Below are 18,861 nucleotides of genomic sequence, written 5' to 3'. Positions count from 1 at the left end.
TGTTGCGGACATGCCGGGGTCGCCCGGCGGCAGGGGATGCCAGGGGCGGGGCGGGTCCTTGGATGCGGGCGCCTCCATCGGGGACCCCTGCTCCCCACCCACCGCGTCCCCACCCGGGTCCCCGCCGCCCTTGGCCTTGCTAGGGCTGGTAGGCCTCGGACCCTTAGCCGGCATGGGATCCCCACCCTTCGACCCCAGGGTTCAGAGCAAGCAAGCGGCTTCGGGGGTGGGGGCCGGGTTTGCCCGGAGCAGGCTTCCGGCGCCAGGGTGAGGGGTGGTCTGGGACTGTTCTCTCCGCAGGGGGCGCCGGGATCCCAGAGGATGCTGCGCACCCTGAATTAACGGAGGAGCCTCTAGCCTTCTCCCAGAAACAACTGGAACCCCTGGTGCCTCTCTAGGGATGCGATGCCACAGGTGGGGGTTGAGGAAGGTGAGGCCTCAGGCTGGGAGACCCCCCTCCAGCGCTGCCGTCCCCCTCAGTGGGTGGAGTGGTGCGCACTTGGAAAGTCTCCCGGCCCTCAAGGAACCAGTCCCCCACCCACTCCCCACCAGCGAGACGAGGGTGCCCCTTGGGCCCAGCTTCTCTCTACACTGCTCCCCGTTAAATTCCCTGGGGAGGAAAAATTAAAGCAAAAAATCCTCCAGAAGGACAAACCTTGAGTCTAATTAGCGTTCAGGCTTTTCGCTGAGAAATCCTTTGTCACGTGCTTCTGGCCAGCGCTGATGGAGGGAGAGAAGATGCCCAGGGTTTGGGCAGGGGTATTCGGGGAAAGCAGTGAGCAGGGGAGGGGGCAGCCCACCTTGGTGGAGGCCCCTCTGCACAGCTTGTTGGCTTCCTCTCAGATGAACACAAGGTCATTTAACCCATCTGGGTCAGTCCTCCTGGAGGGAAGACAGATTGCGCCTCTCCTGATGCCCTGGACCCCCGCCCTATCGTTGGATCCTCTGACATCTGGGCCCTGATGGCTGGTCTGTGTCACCTGCAGGCCCACCCAGTGCATGCCCTCCTCTGTGACAGCCCTGGGTCAGGCACAACTAGCCCTCTGCTGCCCCCTGTGGCCGTGCAGAGGAGGCTGCGCATCCTGGCCTAGCTGTCCCAGGACTCTGTGCTGTGGCTGAAGATGGACTTAATGGCCAGGTTCTAGGTTGGGCTCAAGGTCATTCCGCAGTCACCCACCTGTGCTGAGGGGCCTGACTCCTGCCCCAGGTGAGATGTCTACCCTGCTGCCGGCCAGGGCCTGACCCCATTCCAGGCCTCAGCACCCACCCAGAAGCCGAGGAGAAATACAGTGTCCCCTCCGGATGGCGGGGCACCCAGGGCTCCAGCCCCATTGGGCCAAGAAGCCTCAGTTTACAATCTGGAGCATGTGACACATGCCCCTATACCTGCTTTTGTCACACTTGTCACACAGGCACTGAGCTGCTTCTGGATTGTGTGATGGGGCCAGCGGGATGCCTCACCGTGGCCTTAAGAACACTTTCTCAGACTCACACACTCACACAGAGGCACACAGGCCTTTGTGCTCCTGCAGGTGGCACCCAAGGCCCCAGTTGGGTGTGGGGAGAAGAGGTCCCCTGATCACAGCAGGTCACACCCGTGGGTGATAGAGGGTGAGCGGTTACCCTGCCTGTGTGCGCTGGTGTGCCCAACGTACACAGTGAACACACAGACCCCTGTGCTCAGACGTCTACACCAGGGACACTGTGGGCGTCCCGCATGCCTCCTGGGGGCTCATCGCTCTCTCTCCGCAACAGTCTGGCCTCTACTCTGCCTTCATGGCTGCTTCGTGTAGGTCTTCCTGGCACCTCCCGGGATGTGACTCTGGGCCCCATGGCCATCATGTCCCTCCTGGTCTCCTCCTACGCCTCCCGTGAGCCCGCCTGTGCTGTGCTGCTGGCCTTCCTGTGGGGCTCCTGCTCTCGGTGAGACCCTCGGGCCTTCCTGCCATGGTGGGGCTGTGGTTCTGCTCTTCCTGAGGCCCCGAGGCAGCTGCCTCCTGGGGCTGCCCCTGCCCTCAGCATTTCCTTCTTTGCATTCCGAGGGCTCTGCCTGTGTGTGTGTTGGGGGGCGGAGGGAGTGCCCTCGGGCCTCAGCCCTCCCCTATTCTGCTGAGAGGCCAGCACACTTGGAGAAGTGCCCAGAGCCTCAGACCCCATCCTCCTTTTCCTGCTCTCCAAACCAGCCAAACAGATGTGTCACCACTGGCCCTTAGCCCCGGTCCCACCCACAACCCGTCTCCCAGCCCACTTCCACCCATGTCCTCTGGGACCAGGCAGAGCTGGGACCAACTCAGTATTTCCTCTTGGCTGGCCAGGGTCCCTGCAGGATGTCATCTCCTGCCCTGTCAGTCATTAAAGGTTTTACCTCCACTGCTACCGTCACCATGGGCTCCGGGCAGATCAGGGTGGGCTCGCTGATGGCACCAGGGCACCTGCTGAGTAGAGGACCAAGGCCGGGTCCTGGTATGTGTGGGCCAGTTGATGTCCTGCTGTTCCAGAGCTCAAAGCACACGATGCTCACATGGGTCTCCATGAATAAAATCGCCGCTGGGGGAGATGTTGGAGGAGGGTCCGATTCTACCACAGGTCATTTGGGGACTGGTGATGACAGCCCTGCTCTGAGTGGAGTCACCCCCCAGTGTGCTTGGCTCCCTCGCTGAGTGGTTCTGTTCCACTGCCTCTGTTGCACACTCAGCCAGCAGCCGTCACAGGCCCCGAGCATCCTGCCAAACTTCCACAAGCAAACGATTCCTCAACGCTCATTTAGCTAGATGGTTTCATTGTATGTTTCTTTCCAATTTCTGTTTCCTATTTTCAAATGTCATACTTCTCTATGTTTCTGTTTAAACCTCTATAAGGAGCACTAGATCACTGATCATCGGATGTTTGAGGCCGTCATGGGTTCTCCTCTCCCTGGGTCTGACGTTCCTGGGGGGGCAGGAGCTGTCTTGCTCCCGACCGTGGCCGCCCAGTGCTGTGCTTGGTACAAAGTAGGTCAGCGCTCAGGTGGGTGTGCAGAGTGGACCCGAGCTGCTTTGTACTAATGAAGCCCTGGGGGCCCTGGTAGCAGATGCAGGCCACCCCTTGCCTTGTGACCTGGTGTCTCCACCGGACCCTCGCCAAGGCCTGGTCCCCATGGCCAGGCTCTGCCCCAGGCTGGCCGGGGACAGTCTTCCCTGATGGCGGGCAGTGCGCAGATCAAGGCCCGGAGGAGACGTGTGTGTGAGAATCAAGCAGCTGACACGTCTTCCCTCTCGCTCTGTGCTGGGGCTGGATTCACACTTTCCCTGTGCTAATTTCTCACCACACCCCTGGGTGCAGGTTTCTCATCCTCTCCATTTAGTGAGGAGGGAACCCCTTAGAAAGGTGGGGTGAGTGCGATTTGTATATTATGTGCACACACATGTCAGAAGGAGCTTGGCAACTGCTGTTTCCTGGGATGGTCTGTCCCTTATTCTGGAAACGACATCCTTCCTTTTTAGAATCAAAAATGCTCCTTGATGTGATCATTGTGCGCATACAGGGCAGCTTATTTATGCATTCATGCTTGGTGACCCTAGGCCCCCAATGGCATTGAACTCTGACTAGGTCAGAACAGCCATTGGAGAGCCCCTGGGCTGGGCTGGGTGGGGGTCCTCCTGACCTGCCAGGACAGAAGGGGGGAGGTGGAGGTTGGAGGTGTCACCTGGCTAATTAGCTGGGACTTCTGTGGCACCAGCACCTCAGGAACCTTGGCCCTGGTGAGCGGTGTGTGCCCAGGGGAGTGTATTGTGGTCGGTGATGGTCATGTGAACTGAAGGGGAACAAAGATTGGCATCAAGAACAGGTGCACAGCTTTTTTTTTTTATTTTATTTTTATTGAGTTAATGATAGGTTACAGTCTTGTGAAATTTCAGTTGTACATTATTATTTGTCAGTCATGTGTAGGTGCACCCCTTCACCCTTTGTGCCCACCCCCCACCCCCCCTTTCCCCATAGCCACTAATCTCTTCTCTTTGTCTACATTTTTAAATTCCTCATATGAGTGGAGTCATACAGAGATTGCCCTTCTCTATCTGGCTTATTTCATTTAACATAATTCCCTCAAGGTCCATCCATGTTGTTGCAAATGGGACGATTTTGTTCTGTTTTGCAGCTGAGTAGTATTCCATTGTATATATATATACCACGTCTTCTTTATCCACTCATCTGTTGATGGGCACTTAGGTTGCTTCCACATCTTGGCTATTGTAAATAATGCTGCAATGAACATTGGGGTGCATGGGGCTTTTGGAATTGCTGACTTCAAGCTCTTTTGATAGATACCCAGTAGTGGGATGGCTGGATCATATGGTAGTTCTTTTTTAATTTTTTGAGAAATCTCCATACTGTTTTCCATGGTGGCTGCACCAGTTTGCATTCCCATCAGCAGTGTACGAGGGTTCCTTTTTCTCCACAACCTCTCCAACATTTGTTACTATTTGTTTTGGTTATTTTTGTCATTCTAATGGGTGTAAGGTGATATCTTAGTGTAGTTTTGATTTGCATTTCCCTGATGATGAGCAATGATGAACATCTTTTCATGTGCCTATTGGCCATCTGTATATCTTCTTTGGAGAAATGTCTGTTCATGTCTCCTGCCCATTTTTTGATCGGGTTGTTTCATTTTTTGTTGTTGAGTTGTGTTAGTTCTTTATATATTATGGCTATTAACCCTTTGTCAGATGTATGACTTGCACATATTTTTTTCCCAGTTGATGGGTTGTGTTTTTGTTTCAATCCTGTTTTTCCTTGCCTTGAAAAAGCTCTTTAGTCCGATGAAGTCCCATTTGCTTATTCTTTCTATTGTTTCCCTTGTCTAAGTAGACATGGTGTCCAAAAAGATCCTTTCAATACTGATCTCAAAGAGTGTACTGCCTACATTTCTTCTAGAAAGCCTTATGGTTTCAGGTCTTACCTTTAGGTGTTTGATCCATTTTGAGTTTATTTTGGTGAATGGTGAAAAAGAATGGTCAATTTTCATTCTTTTGCATGTGGTTTTCCAGTTTTCCCAGAAAGTCCCAGAAAAGACTTTCTTTTCTTCATTGTGTGCCCTCAGCTCCTTTGTCAAAGATTAGCTGTCCATAGAGATGTGGTTTTATTTGTGGGCTTTCAATTTTGTTCCATTGATCTGTGCACCTGCTTTTGTACAAAAACCATGCTGTTTTGATTACTGTAGCTTTGTAGTATGTTTTGAAGTCAGGAATTGTGGTGCCTCCAGCTTTGTTCTTTTTTCTCAGGATTGCTTTAGCAATTTGGGGTCTTTTGTTGCCCCATATGAATTTTAGGATTCTTTGTTCTATTTCTGTAAAGAATGTCATTGGGATTCTGCTGGGGATTGTGTTGAATCTGTAGATTGCTTTAGGTAGAATGGACATTTTGACTATGTTTATTCTTCCAATCCATGTACATGGAATGTCTTTCCATCTCTTTATGCCGTCATCCATTTCTTTCAGAAAAGCCTTGTAGTTTTCCTTGTATAGGTCTTTCACTTCCTTAGTTAAATTCACCCTGAGGTATTTTGTTCTTTTTGTTGCGATTGTGAATGGTATTGTGTTCTTGAGTTCTTTTCTGTGAGTTCATTATTAGAATATAGAAATGCTACTGATTTATGTAAATTGATTTTATACCCTGCAACTTTGCTGTGGTTGTTGATTACTTCTAAAAGTTTTCCAATGGATTCTTTGGGGTTTTCTATAGATAAGTTCATGTCATCTGCAAACAGTGAGAATTTCACTTCTTCCCCCCAATTTGGATTCCTTTTATTCCTTTTTCTTGCCTGATTGCTTTGGCCAGGACCTCCAGTACTATGTTAAATAAGAGTGGTGATAGAGGGCATCCTTGTCTTATTCTTGATTTCAGGGGGATGGTGCTCGGTTTTTGCCCGAGTATGATGTTGGCTGTGGGTTTGTCATATATGGCCTTTATTATGTTGAGGTAGTTTCCTTCTATGCCCATTTTGTTCAGAGTTTTTATCATAAATGGCTGTTGGATCTTGTCAAATGCTTTCTTTGCATCTATTGAGATGATCATGTGGTTTTTATTCCTCAGTTTGTTGATGTGGTGTATCATGTTGATTGATTTGCGGATGTTGAACCATACCCCTGTCCCTGGTATGAATCCCACTTGATCATGATGTATGATCCTTTTGATGAATTGCTGAATTCTGGTTGCCAAAATTTTGTTGAGAATTTTTGCATCTATGTTCATCAGCGATATTGGCCTGTAGTTCGCCTTTTTCGTACTGTCCTTGTCAGGCTTTGGTATCAGCAGGTGCACAGCTTTGTAACAAATCCAAAATGTCTTTGTATTTGTATGTGCCCACTCATGGAAGACACATTAAAACCTGATGGATTTTAATAGACACGTGCCCTGCACCATCACTGCAAAGTACTGAATTTCCCATGATCCTCGTTTCTCTGCCTGCTGGCCATGCTGCCCCACGTTTGTGTCTGTTGTCTGATAGAGCGTTTAGGGTTGGATTCAGGGTCAACAAAGAGCCCTTTACAAACACTGTGGATTCTCTTCAGTTGTCTCCTAAGGCATCTGTCACGTCTGGAATCCACTCCAACCACGAGGAGGAGCGTCCCTTCAGTGCCTGTGAAATGGACTCTTCAAGAGTTTTTAGTTTTCAAACTGGGAATCTGGAAGATTCAGTTCCTAATGATTGCACAATATTTATTTCTTAATATTTTGTTTTTTCACAAACATGCTTTCGAAAGAGATAGTTAATTGTCCTCTTTGACTTCTGAGGTCATCCCTGGGGGTGGAGCAGTGATGGATGTGGGTCTACCTTCACATTCAGAGTGCGGATCCGTGTGACCCAAACTGACATTCTTTCTGTTTGACGACTTCCCCGTGTCCCCTCCCCCTGAGCAAAGAGGATTCTTTCCTGACATTTGTGAATATGTGTTTTTAAAACTTCAGTGCTTTTTTCTAAAAATTAAAACATGGAAATCCTCGTGAATATTTCAGGATTTCCTGATACCTCGAACGGTAACTAATAGAATTCCTCTGGGTTTTTGTTGCCCTAGTTCAGATCCTTCAAGGTGAGCGAACGAGATTCTGTGCTCCCTTCTGGGGGTTACATTCTGTGTTGACGACACACAATGCTGTCTTTTAATCATGGGAACAGCTTTAGTGAGAAATGGTTCACATACAAGTCACACTTGAAGGTGTGAAATTCACTGTTTTTTAATATATTCCGAAAACTGTGCAACATCACCCCAATTGATTCTGGAAGCTTTCCACCATCCCTCTAAAGAAACACCTTCCTCGTTAGGAGACAGTCCCATTTCCCCAAGCCCCTAGGGCCTAGGCAAACACAAATCCACTTTCTGCTTCTATGTATTGCTCCGTTTTGAAGATTTCTTGTGAATGGAATCATACAGCGTGTGACCTTCTGTGTCTGGCTCCTTTCACTCAGCATAGTGGTTTCAGGGTCCATCCGTGTTGTGGCGTGTGTCAGCCCCTCATTGCTTTGATTGCTGAAGAATATCCATTGTGCGGCTGTAGCACGATGTATTTCTCCTTTCCTCAGGGGAGGGACATTTGGGTTGTGTCCACTTTGTGGCTCTTATGACTATGGCTGCTGTGAACATTCCTGCACAAGTTTCTGCATGGACATCTGCTTTCATCTCTTTTGGGCGCACACCTGGGAGCGGAACTGCTGGGTCAGATGGTCACTCTCTGTGTCCCTGTTTGGATGCCAGGAGGACCTTCTCCAAAGAGCCTGCACCGTTTCCCGTTCCTGCAGCAGCGTGTGAGGGTCCCAGTTCCTCCACATCCTCACCCACACTCACGGTCTGTCTTTGATTCTAGCCACGCTGGGGGTGTGAAATGGCATCTCTCTGTGACCTTGATCGGTATTTCTCTGACGGCTGATGACGTTGGACATCTTCTCATGGGCTCAATGGCCATTTGTGTGTCTTCTTGGAGAAATGTCTGCTCAGCTCATTGGCCCACTTTTAAATTGGATTAATTGTATTTCTATAACTGAGTTGTCACAGTCCTTTATATAGTCTGATATGTTTCTTAGATATCTGAGTTGCTAATTTTTCTCTATATTGTGGGTTGTCTCTTCATATTCTAAATGTTGTCCTTTGAATCCCACAACTTTTGCATTTTTCGATGTCTAATTTATGCATGATAGAGTCTTACTAGATGGAAATGATTCAGACATTAACTCACATCCTCATCAATATTTTGGTTAGAAGCCAGCTGTGAAAGGGTCAGGGAGAGATTTGAATTAGTTCATTTCAAGATTCACTATAGATCCAAAGGAACTCATCAGGGAAGATGTCAAATGTCAAATATTTCTTTATTATCCTTTTCATGTTCATGGGATCAGTAATCATAGCCCCTCTCTCATTTCTGACAAGAGTAATTTGTGTTTCTTTCTTTCTTTTTTTCTTTCTGAGTTAGCCTGGATAGAGGTTCATCCAATTTTTTAATCTTTCTTAAAAACTAGTTTTGGCTTTGTCGATTTCTCTCTTGATTTCCCATGGTCAGTGTCATTAGTTTCTGCTGTAACTTTTTCATTATTTCCTTCTTCTGTTTGCTTTAGGCTTCTTTTGTTCTACTTTCTGCAGCTTATTGTGTCAGATCTTTATTTTTTCTAACATGTGCGTGCAATGCTATAAATTTCCCTCTGGGTACTCCTCTCACTGCATTCCACACATTTTGATTAGTTGCATGTTCATTTTGATTTAGTGGAAAAGATTTACAATTTCTCTTAAGATTTCTTTCTTTGATCCATATGCTGTTTAATCTGCAAATATTTTGGGATTTTCCAGCTACCTTTCTGTTTTTGTTTCCTACTTCAAAGTCCTTTTTGATCTGAGAACACACGTTGTCTGATTTCTATTGTTTTAAATTTGTTGAGGTGTTGGATTTTTTTACCTAGAATGTGCTCTATCTGGTGAATGTTCCGTGTGAGCTTTGCAGCCTGGGTGCTCTGCTGTGTTGGATGCCGTCTTTTATGAATCTTACTGAGCTCCAGTAGATGGGTGGCACCATCCAGTCCGACCCTCCTGAGGTTCTACCTGCTGCGTCTGTCACTCACTGAAAGAGCGGTGTTTAGTGCTGTCATGGGAATTTGTCTGGTTCTGTGTCCATACACTGTGATAGTGGATTTGTCTATTTCTGCTTCCAGTTTTATCAGATTTTCCTCACATATTTTGATGTTCTGTTGTTAGAGGCGTGTATGTTAAGGACTGTCATGTCTTCTTGAGAAGTGACCCCTTTCACATCATGGAATGCCTCTTTGTCCTTGAGAATTTCCCTTGTTCTGAAATCAGCTTTGTCTGGAATTAACACAGCTCCTCTAGCTTTCCTTGGATGTGTGTTAGCCTGACTTATCTTGTCCTGTCCTTTTACTCCTAACCCAGCTGTGTCTTTGTAATGAAAGTGAGTTTCTTGTGGACAGCATGTAGTTCGTTCTTATTTTTTCGACGTGGTCTGATAAAGTCTGTCTCTTACTGGCCGCATTTAGACCATTCCTATTTAGAGTGATTATTCATGTAGTTGGATTAATATCTACCATATTTGTAACTGTTTCTATTCATTACTTTTGATCTTTTAATTTTGTCTGGCACTTTTTCAATTATTTTTTGCCCTTTCTGGTTTTAATTGAGCATTTTATAACATTCCACTTTTTATTTTCTTTTAGCATGTCAATTATAGTTCTTTAAAGTTTTTAAATAGTTTCCATAGAGCTTACAATATAAATTTACAAGTAACCTCAGTTCACTTTGCAATGACACTGTTCCTTCATGGTTAGTGCGGGTCCCTTATGACAGAGTCCTCCCAATTCCTCCCTCCCATCCCGTGTAAAATGGCTCCACTTATGCATGAACTATTATCACCAAGTGTATTTTCACAATGACTATTTTGAGCAAAATGAATTTCTTAGATCACTTAAGAATAAGAAAAATGAAAACAAAAACTGAACACTTTTATTTTACCTTCCATTATTCCTTCTCTAAGCTCTACACATCCACTAGCTTAGTTTTCCCGTGGGTTCCAAAAACCCAGCCCTGATCCCATTTCAGGAAGGGGTAAGACACCCCTCCATACTGTTTGGCTGGGTTTTTGCATTTTAACATCATTCTGGAAGTGTGTTCTGATGGTGGAACAACTCCTGCTGCCAAGAGCACTCCCGGGAGCTCACCGGGCTGGAGGGACCGACGGCTATCCTGCAGATGTCCCACGGAGGGATGTGCTGTCTGCTGGACATGGGTCCCCTGCCCCGCTGCCCCAGCCTGTCCCCTCCACCGTCGCCTAGAAGCCCTCAACGTGAGGAGACAGACCTTAGCCCCTTGCTCTGGCACCTTCTGCCTGCAGGTCAGAGTCCGAACCCGCGTCCAAACCCCCCTCGGCCCCCGGGACCCCTGCAGGATTCCCAGTGGCCGCCGCCTCCTCCCGCTCTTCCCTCTCCCCGAACCTCTCGCAGGGACCCTCATGGTTCCACACACTTCACTGTCGCGGGCACTGAGGCTGGGACTGAGTCAGGTGGCAGCTAGAGCGCCGCCGGGGATGAGGGTGGACCTGCTGGCCTCATGGACCAATCGACTGTCGCAGGCAGCGGACACTTTTCCCCCCGCGGCCAGTAGAGACATGCTCCCCGCGGTTGTCGCCCTGGCAGTCACGGTCTCTTGGTTGCTGCGGACCCCGCCGCTGGCCTGCGCTGACCTTGAGCCCGCTCCTGGCCAGGACACAGAAGGGCGCGCGCCACCAGCCAGGTGCAGGGCTGGGCTCCTTGCCAGCGCTTGTTCCCCCCGCCATCCGCGTGGGTCCAGCATCGCCCTCCTTCAGCGGACTGGGGACCATGCCTGACTCCAGAGCTGTGCTTAGTCCCTGCGCTTGGGGGCGGGGCAGCTCTGCAGGAGCATCCCACAGGAGGGCCTGGGGGACCTTGCAGAGCCAGCCACCCTCCTCTCTGGAGCCAGAGTCATGCTCTCTCTCTGTGGGTCCCAGTTCTCTCTCCTGCTCCAGCGTCTCATGTGCGGCTTCCTCCACCAGGAACATCCCTCCCCAGCTTTGCTTGTTGAACTTCAGAATCTGCAGTGTCAGCTCAGAGGGCCCTTCTTCCTGAAGCTTTCCTTGGCCCCTCCTCTGGGCTCTGCCACCACCATGGCATCCTCTCAGCGTACCTATAACCCTGTCATCCCCTCACCCCCAAGGAAGTGAGCTCAAAAGGCACGGGAGAGGGGCTGCTCCTGTCTGTGCCCCAGGACCAAGCAGAGGGAGTGTGGGGAGAAGGGAGGCCCAGGGCAGCTGGGGGTTGGGCCTGAGCCCAGGGCTATGGTGGGGCTGGACCGTGCCCCCAGTGTCCCTTTAACGCTGCTGGCCTGGCCTGGCCTGGGCCCCTGCTTTGCCTCATGTTCAGCTGGGGCTGCAACTGCTGTGCTGACTCCTGCTCCCAGCAGCCAGCAGGAGCTGAGAGCAGGGCCTCCCCAGGGGCCTGGACAGGCTGGGGCTTCTGGATTACAAAACTGAGAAGTAAGTGATGACCAGGAAGTGGCGAGTGGGCGCCCTGCAGAGGCTGCTGCAGCTCAGGGTCCTGGTCTACATGGTGGGTGAGAGAATGGCTCCTGGGTGGGTTGGCTGGAGGGACCCTGACTGGTCCTGCTGGGCTGAGGGTTGGGGGTCTGACTCTTCAGGGGCCGGGCTGGTGGTGGTGGAGGGGGCATGTTGGACAGGGGAGGGGCAGAAGGAAGGATCTCCGTCTGTCTAGAAGCCAGCAGGGACAAGAGCGAGCCATGTGCTTGTGTCCTCCTGTGTGCCCACCAGCTTCCTTTGCTGGGCCTTGTCCCCAGCCACGTGTTGGGCTCTGGGCACAGAGCAGGATGGTCTCTCCCCACCCAGGAGGCCCCAGGAGGGCAGGAGGTAGTCCCTGACCCCTGTGAGAGCTGCAGCCCTGAGGCCCCTGAGAAAGGCCACCAGCTGTGCTGGGTCAGGGGAGCCTTTGAGGAGGAGCTGGTGTGGCCGGGGCAGGGGAGGGCGAGGGCTGGTGAGGGAGGAGGCGGGCATCTCAGTCTGAGCGCATTGCTCTCTGATGCGTGGCCTGAACATCTGGCCTGTGCAGAGTGTTTGGGTGGAAATGAGGCTGGAGAAGAGGTGGGGCCTGGACGCTGTGCTGGGAGCCTATAGGGTGTGTAGGGGCTGAGTGGGCGGGGCCAGCTCTGCTGCTGCTCATCATGTGCGGGGGACATGCCACACTGCCCATCGCCTCCTCCCCAGGTGGGCCCTCCTCGCTAAATAAGGCTACTAGGAGCAGGCCCTGGACCCCCAGGTTTCTGTCATCACCAAACTCAAAGGGGTTTCCGTGACTCAGATCAAGGAGCTGGGGAACCGGCTATGGGACATGGCTGACTTCGTGAAGCCGCCACAAGTGGGTGTGTCTGGGTGCTGCTGCCAGGCGCTGACACCTCTGACCCCACCCCTGCAGCGAGTGTGTGCAAGAGGGGATGTGATGCCAGATGGGGTGCTGGCGCTGTCACAGGGCCGGGCTCAGGAAGGGGCTGAATGAGGAGTGGCACTGGATAGGCTCTCCAGGATGTATACGAGGTTTCCAGGTGGACAGAGGGCTGGGTCAGGAAGCCGGGCCAGAGGGACTGCATTTACAAAGGGGAATCTGGAAGAGTGGAGGGTTTGGTGGCTCAAGGCTTGAGCTTGAGGGGCAGGTTGGGGAATAGGGGCAGGGCCTGGAGCTCCTGAATGCTACCTGCCCTGTGCTGGGCCCTGTGGGCTGGCTCCTCCTCTGCCCACCCCATGCTGCCTTCTGGCCCCTCCTCCCACCACCATATCCTCCACAGCCCTGTTTCCTCTGTTCTGCTGATGCCCACACTGTACCCTGGGGACACCTGCCCCAGCATAGCTGGCACCTGGTGCGCAACTGTCTCATCTAAGGGAGCCCTCCCCCTCTCCCAGGGGGGCCTCTTTTCATCCAGTGAGGCCATGACGTCCCCAGTGCCGAAGCTGGGCATGTCTGAACACCCACCACCCCTCCCTCCCATCCATTCTGTCTGTGACAGTTTCCCTGCTGACCCCGCTGTCCCTGTGGTCCTCCTGTGGCCCCCAGGTGTGCTCCACGCAGAGGACAGGCTGAGCTTTCACAGGTGACACCGTCAGAGCCTGCCAGCCCTTAGTTTCCACGCTTGGAAGCTCCCTTTCCAGAATGGTGGCCACCAAGTCCCTGAGCACTTCCTGTCACCCTGGTGCTGCGTTCCTTCTGCTGCCCCTGAGCCAGGGGCCCTGGACAGTGGCCTCCACCCTCTGCCTGGCACAGCCATGTCTGTGCCACTGCCTGACACTTAAGGGTGCTTCCTCTCCGGGGTCTGGGACTCCCAGAGAGCTCGCCCTCGTCCCCTCCTGGCTGATGCCCAGAACTCCGTGACCCTGTGTAGGCACTAAAGTCCCTGTTTACAGCAGAACAAGCGGGAAGGGACTGACCTGTTGTCGCTTGGCCAGTGTGTGGGCTCCCACTTCCCTAGAGGCCCCTCTGAGGGTCCCGCCCTTTGTGTGCCACACCTAGCACCTCCACCCTGGCATGGACTTACCCTTCCAGAGTCCTTCCACCGTCCCTATTCTGTCATCTGAATTGGACCAGAGGAGCTGGGCCTCAAGGAGTCACTTCTGCTCCCCCGGGGACAGAACTGTCAGGAGGGAAGGAGTCTCGCTCTGCCTTGGGAGACAGTCCTGCACCCCTATCTGGCCGGGGGGCTGCTCACCCTCCCGCTCTGACCACCTCCAGCTTTCCCATGTGCTCCAAACTCAGGGAACCTGAGGACTAAGCAGGGGAGGGGCATGTCCCTGGGGACTGCAGGGCTGGGTCACGCAGGGGAGACACCTCCTGGACGTGGACAGCTCTGCTCTCTCACCACCTCAGCCCCCTCCATCCCACTGTGGACCTGCTGGGCTGATGAGGAATGTCCTGAAGGGGAAATGGGGATGCACAGCCACGGTCACTGTGGGCCCCGTCTTCCAGCACCTCCACTGGGATGGGGGCTCAGGGGGCTGGGCTAGGACCATGCGTGGCTCCCTCATGCAGGCCCAGTGGTGCCTCTGCATCTCTTCTTTCTGCCAGCAGCCCCCTGTCCACTCCATTCCCAGGCCCTATGGGAATTGGAGGCCTGGACTTTGTCTCGTGATTTCAAGGCATAAAAACAGGCCAGTGTGTTATCTTCAATGGGACCCACAGGACCTGTGAGATCTGGGCCTGGTGCCCCATGGAGAATGACACTGTGCCTGTGTAAGTGTCCCCGAAACCCAGGGCAGGGTCCCAGGACCAGCACAGCCTTCCCCTTACCTCCCCCACCTGCAGGAAGCCCCTGCTGGTCCAGGCTGAGAACTTCGCGCTGTTCATCCAAATCACTGTCACCTTCAGCAAGCTCAGCCTCTCCAAGTGAGCACGGTGGGTCCTAGCTGGCCCAGATCCTCCTGGTCCCCTCCTGGCCTCACCCCCCAGCCCCACCTCCTCTCAGGTCCACTGCCTTGGAGACCTGGGATACCACCTATTTCAAGCACTGCAGCTACGACCCACGGTTCTGCCCCTACTGCCCTGTGTTCCGCATCAGGGACCTCGTGGCCATGGCTGGAGGCATCTTTGAGGACCTGGCGTTGCTGGTGAGTCTGTGGGGGGCAGGGTTCTGGGAGGGCTCCAGGAGAGGGCTCCGGGCCAACATGCTGGTGGAGCAGTGATGCGCTGTGTGCAGGGCAGTGTTGTGGCATCCACATCCACTGGGATTGTGACTGGACACCGGGGGCTACGACTGCCGGCCCCACGACTCCTTCCAGCACAGGAGAGGAGCTCCAACTTGAGGTGCGGCCTCACTGCCTGCCTGCTGCTCCTCAGCCAGGTCATTCCCCACCTGTCCTCCTGTGGCAGCCAGGATAGACCACAGCCTGGCCCATCCCTCTGGATGCTCTGCTGTGTGTGTGAGGGGGTCCCAGGGCAGGAGGGGGTCTCTCAGCTCCAGGTCCCCCAGCACAGGCTCCGTCCAGCCTCCCTCCTGAGCCCTTTGGCCTCCACCCCATCTGTCCCCACACCCTGCTGCAGCTGGGACCCCTCACCCCAGCCCCTCCTCCACTCCACCCTGCCTCCAGCACCTCCCTCCATGGTACAGGTGGCTTTCTTTTTACTTTTGCCTTAAGGTTTTATCTGAAAAACTACAAGAATCTGTAGAAAACTTCAAAGATTAGTACCATGAAAACCCATTTAGCCTTCATCTGAGTTCACCAGGTTTGTTTTTATTTATTTTTTCAAGATTTTGCCCTATTTCTGTTCTCTCTCCCTCTCTAGAGAGAGCCAGGTATATTTAGATGGATTTCACAGGAAACCATTGGAAAGTAAGTGCCAGATATCCAGACACTCACCCCTCTCCATGCTGTCCTGAGAATGAGGACCTTCCCCAGGTGACTGCTGTCCTCTTGTCATACTCAGGAAATTTAACATTGGCAGATAAATCTAATATGTAAATTTCCCCAGCTGTGCCAATAATAGTTCTCAACCTTTTATTTTCTGACCGTAGATGCATCAGAGCTCTTGCGTTGCATGAATTGTCATGTCTTTGAAGCTCCTAAGCAGAACCCCCATCCTTCTGCCCCCTCATGTCACCTTGTCACCCTCACACAGATGTGCACACAGCAACCAGGCCTGGAGGTGACGCCCTGTGACGCTGCCCACTCAGCCCTCCTGGCCTGGCTTCGCTAGCCCCCCAGCCCTGTGCAGCCACGTGGGGCTGGACCTGCCCACACCCTGCTCCCCTCACCTCTGCACTCTCCCCGCCCTCTGTCTCTGCCTAGAGCTCCTTCCTGAGCCCTGGGAATCCAGCCTGAGGGTCTCCTGGCACAAAATCTTCCCTGGGTCATGGAGGAGAGTGAGTGCCCCTCTCTGGACCCCATAGCCCTGGACTGGCCCACCTCCCCCACCCCCACTGCCGGTGTCTGTTTTGGGACCCTTCTGTCCCCGTCCCCTCAGCAGGTAGGGAGCTTCTGAGAGGCAGGTCCCAGCTTGCTTGTCCCCTGTGTCCTCAGCAATGACACAGGGCTGAGACCCAGGACTCAGGCTGGAGTGGATGGAGTCAGTGGATGAGTAAGATGAGGGCTGTGAGGGCCAGCCTCTCCAGGAGTGGGCAGAGCAGCCACTGGACTCTCTCCTGCCCCAGGACAGCCTCTCACTGGGGGAAGGCCTCAGGCATGGAGGCCCGGAGCGTGCTCAACTCTATGGGATCCGCTTCGACATCCTCGTCACTGGGCAGGTAGGGGTCATGCCGGGACAGGTGGGGGCAGGCAGGGGTGAGGGGTGAGAGGGAGTGACAGCCACAGGCAGAGAGGCTCAGCCCAGGTCTGTCTCCGGCAGGGAAGTTTGGGCTCATCCCCACAACCCTCACTCTGGGCACTGGAGCGGCTCAGCTGAGTGTGTTGAGTCTGGACATCATGGCTCCCTCTGGCTGCCGACAAGCATGTGCCCCCTGAGTGTCCACCTGAGCCCCCTTGGCTGACATCGAGTCTTGGGGTGAGGGCTGGGGAGGCAGCGGGATGGCAAGTTGGGGGCCAGGCCATGGGTCTGCCCTGCCTCTCCCAGATCACCCCCTTCTGTGACCTGCTGCTGTTGTACGTGGATGGAGAAGCCCATTTCTACTGGAGGACCAAGCATGAGGAGGGGGCTGCGGGCCTGCCTGACCCTGGGCTACACTTTGGAGGATGGTGGCTGGAGCCCTGACCTTCTGTCCTCATCTGCAGGTAAAGGCCCTGAAGGGAACTGACAGCCCTGAGCAGACAGGAGGCTTCCCCACCCCACATCTGGCTGCCCAGGTGCCTTAGAGGGGGCCCAGCACCTGCCCCCACTGCTGCTGCTGGGAGCTGGACACCGTCACCAGGGTGGGCCTGGCACCAACTCGCTGGCCCATTCCTGAGGCCTGTAGCCTTTCTCTGAGGGCTGGGGCTTGAGGATTGGGGGGTTGGGGACTGGAAAGGTTGGGGGTCCAAACTTGGGGATACAGGGATGAAGCCCCAGCAGGCCCAGGGCATGGGTCGGGGAAGAATTCTACCCTTCAGCACCCAGACAGACTGTCCCTCCCCCAGCTCCAGCCTCGGCAGGTGCTGCCTGGGGACCACAGAAGCCAGTTTTGTGTAGAGACTGCAGGGAACAGATGCAGGGCCCCGGCCCAGTGGGGCTCCGGCTGGGGCTGGGGCTGGAGATGCTCTCCCAGGCTCCATCTCCAGTGTTCCCAGCAGCTGCCCGCTCACCAGCTGTCTACCACACTGGCTGTGGTCACCTCCGGCCCTGCCTGGCTCCCAGCCCTCCTCCCCTTGCCAGTACTCCCTCACAGGGAGAGCCCCTGCCCTCTCAGCTGCCCTGCATTGGGGTCTGTGCAGCAGAGTCCAAGGCCAGGGAGAAGGCAGCCTGACAGGAGGAGCTGTGGCAGCTGCTCTGTGCTGGGTTCCCAGGGCAGGGCCCCTCCCAGCTCTGGGCCTCATCCATGGAGTGAGAAGTGTGGTGGGCAGATGATCTGACCCCCTAGGACCCGAGGCAAGGACACAGGACCCTCTTGGGCCCATATTTGCTCAGCTGATGAGCGCCAGCCCCTTCCTGGTAGCTGCCCTTGGACTGTGGAGGGCCAGGATGGGGAGGTGGGTGGAGGGGCTGAGTTGGTGGGCATGGGGGTCCTTTGGGACCTTCTATATGTCTCCTTGGTAGCACTAGCCCAATGCCCTGGAACCTGTTCACCAGGCTTCCTGGGAACCATGGCGTGGGGAGACTGTACATCTGGACACATGTCACTGCTGCCCAAGGTCACAGCTGAGAATGTGTCTGGGCAGCTGCCCACCCAACGTGAGGCAACTGCATGAGGACCACACTCTGACCAAAACCCCAGGTGGAGCCCAGGGGCTGGAGAGAATGACCCTAACAGAGGACACAGAGCGCCCAACAGGCTGGCCTGATTCAGGCTCTGGAATCCTCTGGGGGCCTGACACCTGCCTGCTGGAGAATTTCCCCATGTCCCAGGCTCACCGTCAGGAAGGGAGGGATGGAGCTGCAGGAGCCAAGCCCTCTCTGGGTCCCTAGGAGGGGCAGGGTTTGGTGTACCTACCCCAGGGAGACAAGGGGCTGCCTCCTCATGGGTCCCTGGTGAGCAGGACCATGCTGGCAGCTTGCTGGTGGAGCGATATGGGCCCTGAGGGGAGGCCTGGGGCTCAGGCTGGACAGCATCTGGAACCATCTGGCACCTGGAGCCTCAGCAAAGCCTTGGGATCCCAGCCGCCTCTCACCCCCAGGGCAGTGTCCATAGAGGCGGGGTCAGAAGGGCCGGGGTGAGAAGTCACAACCCTGACGCCTGTTTCTTGGAGTGGGGTCACGTGTCCCTGGTTGTCCTTGGGGCCCAGAGAAAGTGATGTTGAGGCTGCAGAGAGTCAAGGAGTAAAAATGCCAAAGCCGGCAGCTTCCTGTGTGGTCCTCACAGGCAGGAACGGGGAGGGGGAGGCGTCTATGGTAGATGGAGCATGGCCTTGGGGAGACCACGTGGGGTGTAGGGTGGGCCTAGGGACCCCCAAGCATGGGGTCTCACATCCACCAGGTGGGCTGAAGTTACCTGGAGCAGGCCCAGGTGCTTGTGCACCCACCTGTCTGCGTGTGTCCCTCCCTGAACCTTTGTCACAAAGCTCTGAGGGGGCGGCAGGGAGAGAGGCCGCTGGAAGCTGCAGGCAGCCCTGAGCTGGGAAACAGCTGCTGCCTCAGTCTGCATGTGGGTGCACACCCAGGGCACCATGTGGGCCATGTGGGCCTGTGCCTGAGAGATGCGTGTGCCTGGAAAGGGGGCCTCTCCATCTGGGGCAGGC

General features: G+C 54.0%; 2 pseudogenes; both read left to right on the top strand.

The window, feature by feature from the left end:
• Positions 1-18,861, top strand: part of LOC106822090 (tubulin alpha-3 chain-like) — a 101,369-nt pseudogene that overhangs the window by 37,630 nt on the left and 44,878 nt on the right.
• On the top strand, positions 11,528-16,814 carry LOC106837304 (P2X purinoceptor 6-like; annotated as a pseudogene).

Source organism: Equus asinus, chromosome 8, assembly GCF_041296235.1.
Source record: "Equus asinus isolate D_3611 breed Donkey chromosome 8, EquAss-T2T_v2, whole genome shotgun sequence".
In the NCBI taxonomy this organism is placed as follows: Eukaryota; Metazoa; Chordata; class Mammalia; order Perissodactyla; family Equidae; genus Equus; species Equus asinus.
This window is presented reverse-complemented; position numbering and strand designations above follow the sequence as displayed.